Raw genomic sequence first — 15,249 nt, 5'->3', positions numbered from 1 at the left:
ATCTGCCTATGCCATACCCTCAATCCCTTTCATTTCTGCCTGTTGACATCAGAGCAGGAAGGGCACTGGAAATCCTAGCAGAACTCCGGGCCAGGATGCCAACAGAACTTTAGCCAACCAAAACTGGAGTCAAAATTAGTTATCCAGCTTCAGTGAAGAGCTAGCCTATTTGTGACTGCATGCCCTGGATATAGGAAATGACAACTCTGCAACATCATTAAAGATGTGGGCAGGAATGGGCTGGGTTTGGCTGAAAAATGTAGAGTATATTTTAACAAAGAAGTGTGATCAGGAATGTAAGTTTGGTTAGAATTAAAATAAAGAGGATTGTCTATATGATGGAATGGATGGGTGTTAAAGATGCCAGTATTCTTAGCTGTGTCTCCAGTATTTGACATCTTTACAATCATCAAGAATGTGGATTTGGAAACATGGGAGCTGGCTAAAAGAATGATCATGCAAGACTGAAAGGAGACATCGCATCTGATTTGCAGCGATGGATTGTTAATATGTACTGTTTGTCAATGTTAGAATATTTTGACAAAGGGGCAAAGAAGACAACTTTCAAGCAATATACTGTAGTCAAATTTGGAATGTGTATGTTCTAATCTTAAAGACAATTTTATAAAATTATATATCGATGGTACTTGTCACTGGAGAAATTGTCAAAAATGTACAAAGAGACTTCAAGTATATGTTGGAAATGTGACCAAGAAGGGATATTTTATCATCTTTGGTGGACATGTAATAAAGCTGAAACATTTTGGACTGAAGCTACGTTATCTTGTTAATATCATTGTTATGTATGTATATTTTTTCTTTGATTGGCTAGTGTAACATTATCAACAAGAACAGCAACAACAATAATAGTTTTTGAAAAAAAAAATTTGCTGCTGCAAGTCTATTGTATGTGCAAAAATGGAAAGACTCTGAAATACCTACAGTGGAGGAATGGTTGGTGAAGGTGACAGGACTAGCAAAGATGGCAAAATTAATTTGTTTGATTAGAAAAAGATCAACAACTACATTTATCAATGACTGGAAACCCCTTATGGACTTTTTGCTGAAAAGAGAGAAAAGATGAACTTGTGATTTATGGGTTTGAGGATTAGAAAGGGTCGCTTATGGAAAGAAGGAAATTATGATGTAAACTTAGAGATGGTAAAATATAAATGCATTTATAATCTCTGTCAAAAAGATTGGAAGCTGCTTCTTTACAATCTTGTCTTTTTTTCCTTTTCTATTTCTATTTCTTTTTCTATTTTCTCTCTTACTTATTATTCTTTATTATTTTCCTTGTTTCTTTTCTAATATTTGCATTGTTTTTATCTTGTTAAAAATTTCTTCAATAAAATATATATATATATGTGTGTATATGTATATGTATATATATATATAGTTAAAATTCATACTGTGAGTTTTGGGGAGTTGCCTCTAGCAGATGGTCGCTGTTCTTGGCAGAATCCTGACCTTTGTCCTATCTCAGCCTAGTCTACACTGAGACCAAAGTGCCTTAATCCTCTTTTCAGGGCAGCGATCAAAAGCTGCTACACCTCCAGGACATGGCGCGTTGTGTTTCTCCTCATTTTAAAGCCCTTTTAGTTTATTTTCTTTGCTTTCAGTTTGGTGTATTCTATATGCAATGAAACGTTTACATGTGGAAATACAGTCAATTATCCAGAATGTTATTGGCAGACAAAGCCAAGAGAGATGCTTCGTGCATGGAAGATGAATAAGGGGAGGGAAATATCAAGAGGTTTCAATAACATTGCTCTGAATACTGGCATTGAGTCTAAACATGTGTTACATGGAGGCCTTTGATATATGTGTGACAATTCTTTTCCTCTTCTCTCCTTGGGCCACTTCCATCGTTTCTCCACACTAGTTTAGCTTGAATCTGTAACTGGAGAAAAATACTGTTCAATGTGCTATCCCCACCCAGTTGTATGTTTGTCCCATCCTTTCTCCCCAGTACGAAAGCAAAGACAATAGTCCTTTGCTGGTACTTCAGGCAGCGGCCTTGTGCTAACACAGGGCAGGGATGCAGTATAGAAGTCTGAATTGCTGCAACTGATTTTGTTTTAGCCTTCAGTCCTTTGGGTTGCATTGTATTACTTCATTTGACTGGGAAAATGTGTGAACTCTGTGCAAACCATTATATTGTGGGGGGCTCTTCTACCTCACTCCATCCCAGACTTCCACAATCTGGAAGTACAGAAGTAGGGTTCTAAGAAATGCTGGTTTTCCCAGGGGAACAGAGAAGTTGTAGTCCTAACACATATGTCTCTTAATCTTGGACATTATTGATTATAATCTTAATCAGCCCATTCTCGGATGCTTGGAATGGAAGGTAGAATCCAGTAGCAGTTCAGGAGATAGCTTGTAGTCCATCACCATAGAACAGTGTTGTCCAAACTTGACCACTTTAAGATGAGTGGACTTCAACTCCCAGAATTCCCCAGCCATGCTGGCTGGGGAATTCTGGGAGTTGAAGTCCACTCATCTTAAAGTGGTCAAGTTTGGACAACACTGCCATAGAACATGCCAAAGAAGGGAAAGCCCATGGCATGAGACTGTACTGCATGAGGAGAATGGGAAGCTTCCAATCACAGGCCTTCAGAATGCATCCTGGGTGGAAAAACCTGATATAAGGGTACGGAGTCCAAATTGCTGGCACAGAGAGGATGAATGAGTGGAATCAAGCAGCAGACAGTTGTTCATGTTGGTTACGAATTCTAATGTAATTTTGCTTATGAGTAGCATTCTATATGGATCTCCTTTATGGAGTTTAAAGAATGAATTTCTTTAAGAATGTCATAAAGAATGAGGAAGAATTTCCTGTTTCAGAGTAACGGATTTCTACAATAATTCATTTACCAACCCAAAATCTGCACCATTTTGGCTACCATCATATAATGCTTATTAATTAGTCTGTTTTGTTGGTGATCTGAATATTGACACACATGCTTTCAGCAGTGTCAGCAGGAGGAACAAGGTGGTCAGGCTGATGTCAGCAGTCCTGGAGTGTTGCAATACAAGGCTTGGCCTTTGTCTGTGTGTATTTTAATGTTGGGGGAGGTAGTTGCGGTGCAATGTTGGAATGCTGCTTTTGTTATTCTGATGAAAGCAGAGAGCTCCTCCAGGTGCCACTGCATACGTTTTTCCTCATGCACCATATCCTTTCTAATCTTATAAAATTAATGCCTAACAATGAGCATTCTGCATGATGAGATTTGGAAGCTCCCATGACCCTCAAAGCCTTGAACTTCCTTTCATTTTTCTTTCTCTGGAATTGTCTGTAGAAAGTGAAGTGGAGAAGGGAGGGGATTAGCTAGCCTTGTCCTCCTCCTTCCTGTTCTAGGGTTTTTTGAGAGAGGATGGCATGTGGAATTGAGATTCCTTGTTCTGAACCCAGCCCTTGTGACATTTTTGGAATAAGATTTTCATGCTCTAAAACAGGTGCAAATGTAACACCTTTCCCTCCTGATTCTGTGTATGAGTGCATGTTTAATTTTTTGTTTTACATTGCCCACATACTTAAATTTTGGGAATCAGCTGAAGTATGAAAGTTCCAAGTGTATGTTTCATTGATTTTTCATTGATTGATTATATGCCATCAGGTTGGTGTTAACTCTTAGTAATCACATAGATTTTCTCCATGTCCCTAACCTGTTCCTTCAGGTCTTCCAATGGTGTACCCATTGCCACTGTAACTGAGTCCATCCGCTTGCTCTGCTTGTCCTCTTCTTTTTCCTCCCGCCTTTCCCAGGATTAGAGCTTTTTCCAGACAACTAGGTCTTTCTATAATGTTCCCGAAGTAGGATAATTTGAGCCTGGTCATTTGTGACTCAGTGATAACTCTGGGTTCATTTGTTTAATGATCCATTTGTTTGTTTTCTTGGCTGTCCACGGTATTTTCGGAACTCTTCTCTAACACCAAAGTTCAAAAGCATCAATACTCTTCCTATCCTGCTTCTTCAAAATCCAAATATAATTACATTATATTAATGTATTAAAAATAATAATATCCACATCACCATCTCTTGGATGTGTCTCCACCCCCTTTCCATTGCACCACTTGACATGCCATTTGAAAGATCTGGCAACCCTTGACCCAAAGGAAGTTGCATATCCCTGCTCTAAGACACAAACAGGCAAATCTTTCAGTCCTGCCCAGATTGCTGAGGACCACACATGTACATACTTTCATTTATATGCACACTTTTTCCTTTCTTTCCCTCTCTGTCTCTTACATAGATACTTATGTGTACTCCGCACTTACTCCTTTTTTCCCCTCATCCTCCTTTCTCCCCCAAATCTGCTGCAGATTACTGCTTTTCTCCTGCCATTAGAAATCAATAATCTGCTCCTTATCAATCAGTGATCAGGTAACTTGCTAGCTGGCAGGGCTAGGTTATTTTATTTTATTTTATTTATTTATTTAAATTTCAAATTTGTCACTGCCCATCTCACTACAGAGCAACTCTGGGCGGTTTACAGTAAAAAGAATAAATATGAATTAAAATAGAATAAATATGAATTAAAATACATTACAAGAAGACGTCCTATATAAATCCTGAAATGAAGCATACAGTCCATTTTCTATTCACTTTGTTGATCACCCTGCTTTGCAGATCAGTGACTCAGATGGTTTTGCTCCCCATGGTGTACAACTGGAGACTCTTGGACCATGTGTGGTGTCTGATAGCCATGGGCTTAACCTTCTAGAATCCTTCAGAACATTCTTCCCAAACAGTGATTTTATTGTGTCTAAGGGAAAAATGATCAAACACAATAACCGTACAAACTATACTTAATTTTAATAACTTGTAAATGAATTTGAAGAAAATAAGTTTTGTTGTGGCCTGACTTACTATTTTGGGGGAGGTTGTTCTTGGCATGCAGCTCAGTGACCAAGCGCAGTCTTCAGCCTCAGTAGGCTGTATCTGACTGACTAAAGCTGGAGGCAAATTAGGCATGTGCTTAACAAGCAGCTACCATCATCCATTGCTTTTTAAAATATTCTCTTTATTTGAGGTCCTAGGTTTTGACATGCATATGTTCTTTTCAATAATTGCACAATAAAATTGACTTACATGCTTGTTTTTCCTTAAATTTATTATAAGCAGAGGGGGTGATCTCTACTGCAATGTAATACATGGGAGGAGGATGGAAAATTGTCACTTTCCACTGCAGTGCAATGGGAATGGAAATTGGTGCATTAGAAGCTTTTGAAGGAAGTATCTGTTGCTAACAATGAGAACTTTTTCCCTAAGCGGTCTAGCCATAAGTTAGGATTAGGGTAGAAATGTCCTTCTGGTCATCTTGGCAAGGGAGGAATTATGCATCCACGCCCAATCTCTCCATTCCTGAAAAGATTGTCCTTTCCTCTTACATCTACAGTAAATTAAGTAACAATAAATATGTAGCTATGCACTATGCCATAAACAAAATACACCCTTTTCTTCCTATTAGTCCCTTCATGAAGAATGATGTGCTGACCAAAACATGAGCCACTATTGTATAGTTGGCAGATTTTCATCCCAGGTTTTAAAGGGTCGTTTTTCATCTTAGGATAACCAGTACAGTGGAACCTTGGGTTACGAACGCTTCTGTTAACGAACTTTTTGGGTTACGACCAGCTCCGGCCGCAAAATTTTGCTTCGGTTTGTGAACTCCGCCTCGGGGTACGAACAGGATATGTGGCCATTTTCCCTCCCGTGACACGGTCCGCGGCCATTTTTCCGCCCCTGACACGTGGCCCGCGGCCATTTTCCCATCCCTGACACGTGGTCCGCGGCCATTTTTCCGCCCCTGACACGTGGTCCGCGGCCATTTTTCCACCCCTGACACGTGGTCCGCGGCCATTTTTCCACCCCTGACACGTGGTCCGCGGCCATTTTTCCACCCCTGACACGTGGTCCGTGGCCATTTTTCCACCCTTGACACGTGGTCCACGGCCATTTTTCCGCCCCTGACATGTGGTCCGCGGCCATTTTTCGCCCCTGACACGTGGTCGTAGGGAGGGGGACTCTTCCTCCAAGCAATAGCCGCCTCCCTGTCCTCCACTCCAGAATGGATTAACGGTAATTACATTGAACCTTATGGGGAAGTTTGCTTCGGGTCGCAACCAATTCGGGTTGCGGCCAGAGTCACGGAATGAATTAAGTTCGTAAACCGAGGTTCCACTGTATTTGCATACTAACTTCAAGAAATGAATTAGCAAGTGCTGTATCAATAGGGATTGACTAGGTTCTTTAACCCGGGAGCAGCAGGGTCTGCCGGATTACAGCAAACAGATTTAGTCCTGCATGTTATAACTTGGCAGCAGACGCTGCTATTTTGCTTCTAGCAATGGCCCTGTCACCTCGGTTGCTTTGGTAAGATTGGGCCCGACCTTGCTGGCCTTCTGGAAGGGCCTGAAAACATGCCTTGGCCATCTGGCCTGGGGATCCAGTAATGTGGGTATGGAGTCTATAAGGTGGTTATATGGTCAGGGAAACTGATTGTGTTCTTCCACAGATTACGTTTTATGGTCTTAATGGGTTTACTGCTTTTTATGTTTTTAATGCTTTTGGTTGTTATTTTTTAAACATTATTTCTCGTATTGTTCTTTTTAAACTTTGTTCACCACCCAGAGTCACATATGTGAGATGGGTGGCTATATAAATTTATCAGATATAGATATAGATATAGATATAGATATAGATATAGATAGAGAGGGAGAGAGAAAGGAAAGAAGGAAGGAAGGAAGAGAAAGAAAGAAAGAAAGAAAGAAAGAAAGAAAGAAAGAAAGAAAGAAAGAAAGAAAGAAAGAAAGAAAGAAAGAAAGAAAGAAAGAAAGAAAGAAAGAAAGAAAGAAAGTTTGTATTATGGCACCTTCCTTTCTCACTGAGTTGTATGTTTTCCCAATTTTTGTTGAGGGAGTCATATGTGTTGACATCATTACCATCTTTCTTAGCCTAGGAAGGGGAAGATACTACAAGGGTTGAATGTCAGATTCTGATCCAGATGATAACAGCTATTCAGATCTGTCTAAGCTTAAGATTCATTTTGGTCCTATCAGGACTGTAGAAGGACTTCAGTTTTTCATAGTGCAACTCATATTCCATTGGTGGCTGATAGCCATCTCTGAACAAATGCCATTAAGCAAGGATCTTGATCTGGGAAGTCATAGACACAGAAATAATTCTATACCTCCTACGGAATGAGCCCAAAGGCTTTCCCAACAAGCAAAGTCTTGGCTGCCTTGTTTGATGAAAACACAATACAGGTAGTCCTTGCTTACCAACCTCTCATTCAGTAACTGTTTGAAGTTGTGATGGCACTGAATGAGTGGTACTTATGATCAGTCCTTGAGTCCTTCTGGCTGTCCCAGCACCTGCAATCCCAGTCCCAGTTGCCATTGTAACCTGAGGACTACCTGTAGTGAGTCTGACAGATAAACCTCTTGGTGGAGAGTATTTTGCAGTCTCAAAACACCAGCCAGGAAATCTCTGTCTTTTATCCTTGCTCACCAAACTTCAGATGGTGGATGTAGTACCACTGGGCCTCTTCAGTTCAACACTCTTTAAATATCTCAGTCCCAGACCATTTTGATCAGTCTTCCTCAACCTCACCCTGCAGATACAGCAGCACTAGTCTCAGAATTCCCAACTGGGTTATGGTGGCATTGGAGGATGCTACATTCGAGACAATTGATTTAGTTCCTTAAAAGACAATGGCTGGCTCTTGGAAGTGGGCCTGGGAGCAAGGTAAACCATGTAGCAGCAGCTAGACAGTGATGCGATTGCGATTTCTCATATCTGGTCATTTTTATTTATTTATTTATTTAAAAGACTTATATGGCTGCCCATCTTGTAGAACACAACTGTCTCATAACAATAATAAAACCAAAAACAAGAAAACTAGGCACCTGACCTACAATTACCAATCCATCAAATCATATAATCCTTGAGTTGCAACCTCACCCTATCCCAGTGCACAGGATAATCCAATTGCTATGTTATGGACCCACTGACATTTTCAAGGCAGCTCCATTACTGCAATATTGAAAATAAGGAACAGAAAGTCATCAGCATCTACTCAAGGGACTCAGCAATATTGCAGTAATGCAGTGAAATCCTAAATAGGAACTGCATGGCTAAGTCCACGTTCTCCAGAAAGAAACTCCACTGGTGAATCAATCAAAGGAGACATTATTGGCATCTAGGAAAAGGACTGGATCAGGCAGAACTTTTAAGCTATATTCCTCATCAAATGTATCTAAACTGTTTGAGGGCCTTGCTCTGGATCAATGGAACTTAAGTACAATATTTCTCTGTTTTAATTGGTTTTATTATTATTATTCACCTATATTAATTTGTCATTGACCTCAGTAACCAGATCAAGATCTCCATTTTCCTAAGAGTGGAGAAAATAAGGAACAGAAAGTCATCAGCATAAAGATACTTCAAGGGACTGCAGTATAGTTTCTGTGGGTGTCACAGCATTCTGTAAAATGCCTTGAGTCCATATATTATTTGCTGAAATTTTGCAAGTTTTAAATACTTTTATGCAAAATCTTGTTAAAATAACTTGCAAGAGTTCAGTGTTCAGGATAGGAATGGTGCCCAGGCAATCAGGTAAGATTGCAAGTTAGCACAATAATACCCAGGGCCCGAGAATGTTCTGACTCTGCACACCTAATGGTTTCATATAGATCTTGAGCCACTCCAAGGAACAAATGAACAGCCGCAGAACCCCACATTCCAAAGGCCAGGGGACTCTGAGGGAGCCATTGTTCTTTTTAAGACACTAGGAGGGGAAAAACAACTTTTGACCAGTGAGTGAAATATTATGAAGGGCATCACTATGAGAAAATAAAAATGTGAAGCCTTCTCATCTGCTTTTTTCATAGCTTTTCTGGCTCTCATGCCAATGAGATTTATGACATGAATAGAGATAAGAACTACTACATTTTTTGCCCTTGACATCTACTCTTTACCTTAGAAATGTCCCTTGAGTTTTAGCCAATTAGTGCTACTGAAATAGCCAAATCATTTCTGGTTTTCCTACTTTTTAAAGAAGAGCTGCTGTTGCTTCTTTGCAGCCTTGGGTGCAGCCCTAAGGTTTGTTCTGGTTTTTTTTTGGAAACTGCCTGGTCTAAAAGCATTACATCTGTATAATCCTTCTTTCTTAGACTCCCCCCCCCTGTCATTCTCCTGTTTCTTTTTTAAACACAATATCCAGCCTGAAGAAGAGTTTTCATACATTTGAAGCCTTGTGACACTATAATTGGCCATTTTCATAAAAGCTGATTCCCTGCTGCTGGTACTGGAATGAATTAGACGAGCTTCATAAATGTGTGACTGTTTAATTATGACCAAGTTGGTTGATTGAGAGACTACCTGCACCTCACCAACCTTCTTTTAATTATTTAGCTGTGGGAGAAATACCTGGATTGGTCCTTATTTCTAAGCAGCTTTCATGTTACAATAAATGAATGCAATTTGTTATCAGTAAGGAGGACTAAAAAGCTGTGAAAAACTAAACCATCTTCTCACTGTAAATACCAAGGAAATAACCCACTTTATCTTAGGCTGACAATCATGCTTTATCAGACCACTGACTCATAAACTAGTAATTTCTACATGAGGCATTCAGGTTTCATATAGTGTGCAAATATGACAGATATTCCTTGGTATGCCTATGTGACACCTTTGCCCAGCGAGCTGCAGTAGTTGCTAGTGTGGTTCCAGATGCAATTCAAGGTGCTGGTTATGATCTATAAAGCCCTACATGGCATAGGGCCTCGTTATTTGAGGCATCACCTATCTCCTGTGATGTCTGCCCAGATGGTACGAGCTGACAGGTTGGCACGCCCCAGCTCCGTTCAGTTAGATAGTGTCATCTTCCTCTGTCATGGCACCTGCCCTCTGGAATGAGGTTCCCCTTGAAATCCATGTGGCTTTTACCCCGATGGCATTCCAGAAGGCTTTAAAGACATGGCTATTCTCCCAGGCCCTGGACTAGGGTGGCTGGAACCTTTGTGGGATGTTTTTTGGTGCATTGTTGGAGGACCACCATCTTATTCTTGTTCTTTATTGTCCTTGTTCTTCTTTTTTCTTATTCTTTATTTATTTTGTTTTTTTATTAGTCAAACTGCATTTTATTGTTTGTTATATTGTGAACTGCCCAGAGTCGCCTGGAGTCAGGCAGCATCTAAATTAAATTAAATTAAATTAAATTAAATTAAATTAAATTAAATTAGTAACTATAGCTGAATATTGATGTCTGCACAATTGAGAAACTGAAAGGAACTTCTTACATTCAGAATGTTTAGTTTTAGGTCCAGATACTATTGAGTTTTCTTCTTTGTTAAAGTTCTGGTGGCTTTATGACATTGGTTTATACACAGGTTTGTATTCACCTATGTTTATAATATTATTGATACAAATTGAAGCAGGTGGATAGCCAGATAGTCATCTAAATACGGCTATCAGATATGGTCTGCAAAAATCTGGATGACTGCTGGGTATTAGCAATTATTTGGTTTTTTTAAATATCTTCTGCTGTCCAGATTTTTGCATTCCAGATCTTATAGCCCTAATTTAAGTTAAGCTTCTAAAAAAAACTAATTTTGAGCATCCTTCTCTGCACACATGCACACCATTAAGTTTACCTAAAACTTAGTAGTGCGGTTCATATTAGTAATAGCAACAGAAGACATGAAGGGTCCCAAGTTTACTTTCTGGTCTTCGCAGTTAAAAGGTAGACCTCCTGCCTGTGTCTGCCACAATAGATAACAGAGTTAATAGGTCAAGGTCCTTGACTTGTGGGGACTAGTGAGCCTATTAAATTCTCTCTGTCTCTCTGTCTCTGTCTCTGTCTCTCTCTCTCTGTCTCTCTCTCTCTTATTATATTGCCACATTTCCTTATTTTTCAATAGTTCTCCAGGTTTTGGAAAATTATCAGAATTTTTGCCAACTTGGTCTAGATACAACTATTCCACAGGGTGTGGACTATCAGTGAAGAGCAGAAAAGAAAAAGAAAAGACAAACAAGAAAAAGGAGGCATAGAAAAAGAAAGAGAAAGAGAGAGAACAAATAAACAGAATTTACAAGAATTTAGAATTTATTTAGAATTAAATAGAACTAAATTTGTCAGGTAGGAATTTCAATATTTCATTAGTTTCACATAACTGAATATATCATTTTAAAAATGGCAAGTTATTAATAAAATCTAAGTAATATATAAATGTCAACAACAATACTCAGCACAGTATAAATTATAGAGTAAGATAAGGAATTAAATAAAGAATTGGGATGAGGTATTATCAGTATGCTGATGATACCCAGCTTTATATCTCTACCCCCAGCTGTCTGAGTGATGCCATGGAGGTTCTGTCTCAGTGCCTGGAAGCTGTTCAGGGTCTGGATGGGGTACAACAGGCTTCATCTCAACCTAAGCAAGACCAAATGGATCTGGGTTTTTGGACCTCCTGGTTCCAGGGACCTTCCATCATTGATTCTGGAGGGGGTGGCACTATGCTGGACAGACCCGATGCGCAATCTGGGAGTCCTCCTGGACTCACGGCTCCTGCTCAAAGAGCAGGTGGCAGCTGTGGCTAGGAGGGCCTTTGCGCAGCTTAGGACTGTGCATCAGTTACACCTGTTCTTGGACCACGGGGCCCTGCTCATGGTCACTCATGCTCTTATAACCTCCAGATTGGACTACTGCAATGTGCTTTACATGGATCTGCCCCTGAAGAGTATTCAGAAGCTTCAACTGGTGCAAAATTCAGTGGTGCAGGGAGTTACTGGTACTAGTTACTCAGCACATGACACCAATGCTCCGTGAGCTGCATTGGCTTCCAGTGTGCTTCTGGGTGCAATTCAAGGTGCTAACTGTCACCTTTAAAGCCCTTCACAACTAGGACCAGGTTACTTACAGGACTGTCTCTCCCCAATTGTTTCTACTCACCCTATCTGATCTGGCAAGAAGGGCATGTTCTGAGTACTGTCAGCTAGGGAGTGTCGGCTGGCAGGGCCCAGAAGGAGAGCCTTTACTGCCCAGGGCACCCACCCTTTGGAACATCATTCCCCCTGAGGTTAGATTAGCCTTGCCCTGTTGGCCTTTCATAAGGCCTTGAAAACTTGACCTTGTGCCTGAGCCTGGGGCCCTGGATGTGGGTCAGAGCCTGTCTCCTGGTTGTGTGGATGAAAAGTTAGATTATGCCCAGCTGCCATGTGTATCTATTTTTATTTGTTTTTATATTGTATATTTTGCTTTTTATTTGTTTTATTGTAAGCCATATATAGTCCATATATAGAATTATAATCCAAAAATAGTTTCTAAATTGAATTAAATTCTGTGTCAGATTTAGTTTGAAATACAAAGTTATTCTAGACATCAAGGTGTACTCCCAGAACTTAATTAGCTATTCTTCTGCAGAAGGAACTTCATGTACTCTCTAATAAGAAGTGTAAAGTATCCTACAGCAGTTGCCATATACAAAGCTAGTTCCATGTTCTTTATGGGGATATAAGGTTTAGTCATATTTAATTGAAAAAGAGCAGGTTGGAATTATTTCATTTCAATTCATTCAGTTCATTAATTCATAAATCATTTTCCAAAATGACTCAGCTTGACAATATTGTCACCAAATATGGAAAAATAATCCAACCTGATTGTTACATTTCTGACAAGTTTTAGAAAATGAACTGTCCATTTTAGCAATCAGTGCTGGAGTAATATACTAGTAGTCAAATATATCAGTTTCTTTAAGTATAATATTCAGTGTAAATGTAATGTTTTTCTTCCACTGACATTCCCATTGCTGCATATCAATTATTGCATTTAAATTCTACATCCATTTGAACATACAATTTTTAACTTGTTTGGCTTCCTGAGAATATTTCACCAACAGCTTATAAATAAGCCCCCCCGCCAAATGCTATGATTTTTTAATTAAATTTCAATCAGGTTTCTAAATGTTCTCCTTTGTTTTTGAAGTCTTTTAAAACTATATTGCTTATTTGTAGATATTGAAACCAGATAGAAGGTTCCAGCCATTCCAAAGAAAAAATTTCAAAAGATTGTCTTACTGCTATCATTGAACTGAATGGAAAATTCTTCCTGATTCATCCTCCAGGGAGGGTGGGTAGATGATAGAACAAACATCACAACCCTGTATAACAGGCTCCAACCCTTTTGTAAGTGTGTCATGATCTTGCATGAAAGTGTGAAAAGGGCAGAGCTTGCACTGTGATGTCACGAGACACGCTTTGTCATTTTGATGAAACCTTTATTGGCTGTAGACATCTTAATTCCATCAGAAATCTGTAGTAAAGTCAACCAAATAGTAAAATTGACTAAATCAGCTTTGGGGCTACTCAAGTTTAATTCATTTTCTGACAAGAGTGGCCAAAAGATTAAAGATATTTAGAAAAAAACAAAAAATAAAGCATTGGAATTGTAGTTATATTTCTCCCTCCTCAGCTATTTTTATCTTATAATATAGCTTCACCAGACTTAAAATGGAGATTCAGATAAATGCATTTTATTCCCAGAAGTTATCTCTGATACAGGTGTCTCTGGGACTTCATAGTAGTATGTAGCATGCTTTGTGCCTTAACTGCCCTGCTTATTTCCCATTAAGTCCTGCCTGATATAAAACTTCCTATTTATTGCAGAAAAAATAATTTGTATTTACAATTAGATAGCAATCAAAACTAATTGTAAAGACTCTGACTTCTTAAAAAAACACACACACACACACACAAATGAAATTCAAATATACTTAATTGATTTTCCTCCATGGTATTGATGTTTGGCAATCCCTCTTTCTCCCTATTATCCCTGCCTGAGCTACTGTCCAAATAAGATTACTAGATGCTAGAAAATGGAATTGAAAAAACTGTCATGTTGATTTGGTTTTATTTGCTCAGAATCTTGAGTTAGTAGCTTTTTGGCAGAAGTACTGTGTGGAGAGTGTGTGGTTTTGGAGTGCTCATGTGATGCCTGGTTCATTGTATTCGGTGATCAATTGTGTAAAGTAGAATTACAATGTACTAAAAAACAGGGCTTGGAGGAGGCTGCCAAAATGCTTCAACAAGTGGAGAACTGCTGCTTTCATTGAGACTTGAAATGAGGAATTCAAGAAGAACCCATTTATTCCTTGTTCCCTATCACTGGATTCTTGGCATCTCATTCTACATTCACCTGTATTTGTATTTACCTGGAGCTGAAGCAGATCTGGGTTATCTTTAGGGAAAAGATGCACATTTGATTTATTCAAATTTTGTTTCAGTTAAGAAAGGGCTATCTATAACTACTCAGAATAGGCAGGGTGAAAAATTTGGAGTCCCTTTTAATTTTCTTTGGGTAGGGACAGTTAAGAGGTAAAATGAATATTTTAAGACTAGCAGCCACTCGAGGAAGCCATAACAACACTTAAAAACCTTGATCTCCTTCAAATTGGGTTGGTATTTCTTGTTTATAAATAATTTAAACATACATTGAAAACACTTCATTGTAGCAGGGAAAACTGACCAGGTGATTTATAGGACTTAATAGGTCTTGGCACATCATTTGGGGGAGCACTTTTCAGTTACGCCACAAGAAAGGGCAGTTGTGTCCTCCTGAAGCATAGGCGATGGCTATTTGGAGGACTTTCCCAGATGGTGCGTGTGCTGTGGAATGTAAATCTGGCCTTGGGAATGGGGGAGGGATGAATGAAGCAGAAAGGGAGGGAAATTTACTCAGTCCTGGAAAAGAAGAAATCCCCAAGAAAGAAACTCAAAGTAATCCTGCCTTGATTTTGTTTGGTATAAGATGTAGTAGAGAGAATCTCCAACAGATTTCCAAGATTCTGTTATGACACCCTGCCAAAAAAAAAAAGCATTCCTTAAACTTCTGCTGCTCCTGTTTCCTGACCTTGTCTACATTGGAGGGCTGATAGTTATGCATGCACAGAAGGCAATTACATTGGGACTGCTACAGAAGTAGAATGGATGGCCACCTTAAATGGAAATAACTTGCCGTGGGTCCAGGGGCCTTATATTTGCAGTGCAACTATCCATATTTACTTTTTGTGATTTTTTAAAAATCTTGCTGTGCCTCCTTTAATTATTGTCTCTTTAAAGAAAGTTCTTTAGGTGTAAAGTTATATAAACTTCTTTAATCCTGTTATTGAGCCAGTTACTATTATTATTAAGATAATTACAATTTCCTGTGTAGGTCTTTATACCTTAACTCTCTTTTTAG

General features: G+C 39.2%; 1 protein-coding gene across 3 annotated transcripts in view; it reads left to right on the top strand.

The window, feature by feature from the left end:
* ASB3 (ankyrin repeat and SOCS box containing 3) overlaps window positions 1–15,249 on the top strand; it is a 94,139-nt gene that overhangs the window by 59,661 nt on the left and 19,229 nt on the right. Inside the window, exon 10 of one of the 3 annotated variants that reach the window (XR_015797613.1) lies at window positions 13,026–15,242. The exons of the other annotated variants lie outside the window; for them this stretch is intronic. The gene's annotated coding sequence lies outside the window, so the exon portion shown is untranslated. Of the gene's footprint in view, window positions 1–13,025; window positions 15,243–15,249 lie in introns of those variants that run through there. 3 annotated transcript variants of the gene reach the window in all.

This window comes from Python bivittatus, unplaced genomic scaffold (assembly GCF_059951505.1).
Source record: "Python bivittatus isolate LINGU-HERP-01145 unplaced genomic scaffold, Pbiv_v1 ctg000020_np1212, whole genome shotgun sequence".
NCBI lineage: Eukaryota > Metazoa > Chordata > Lepidosauria > Squamata > Pythonidae > Python > Python bivittatus.
Note: the sequence above shows the minus strand (reverse complement) of the source record. Positions and strands in the feature narration are given on the sequence as shown.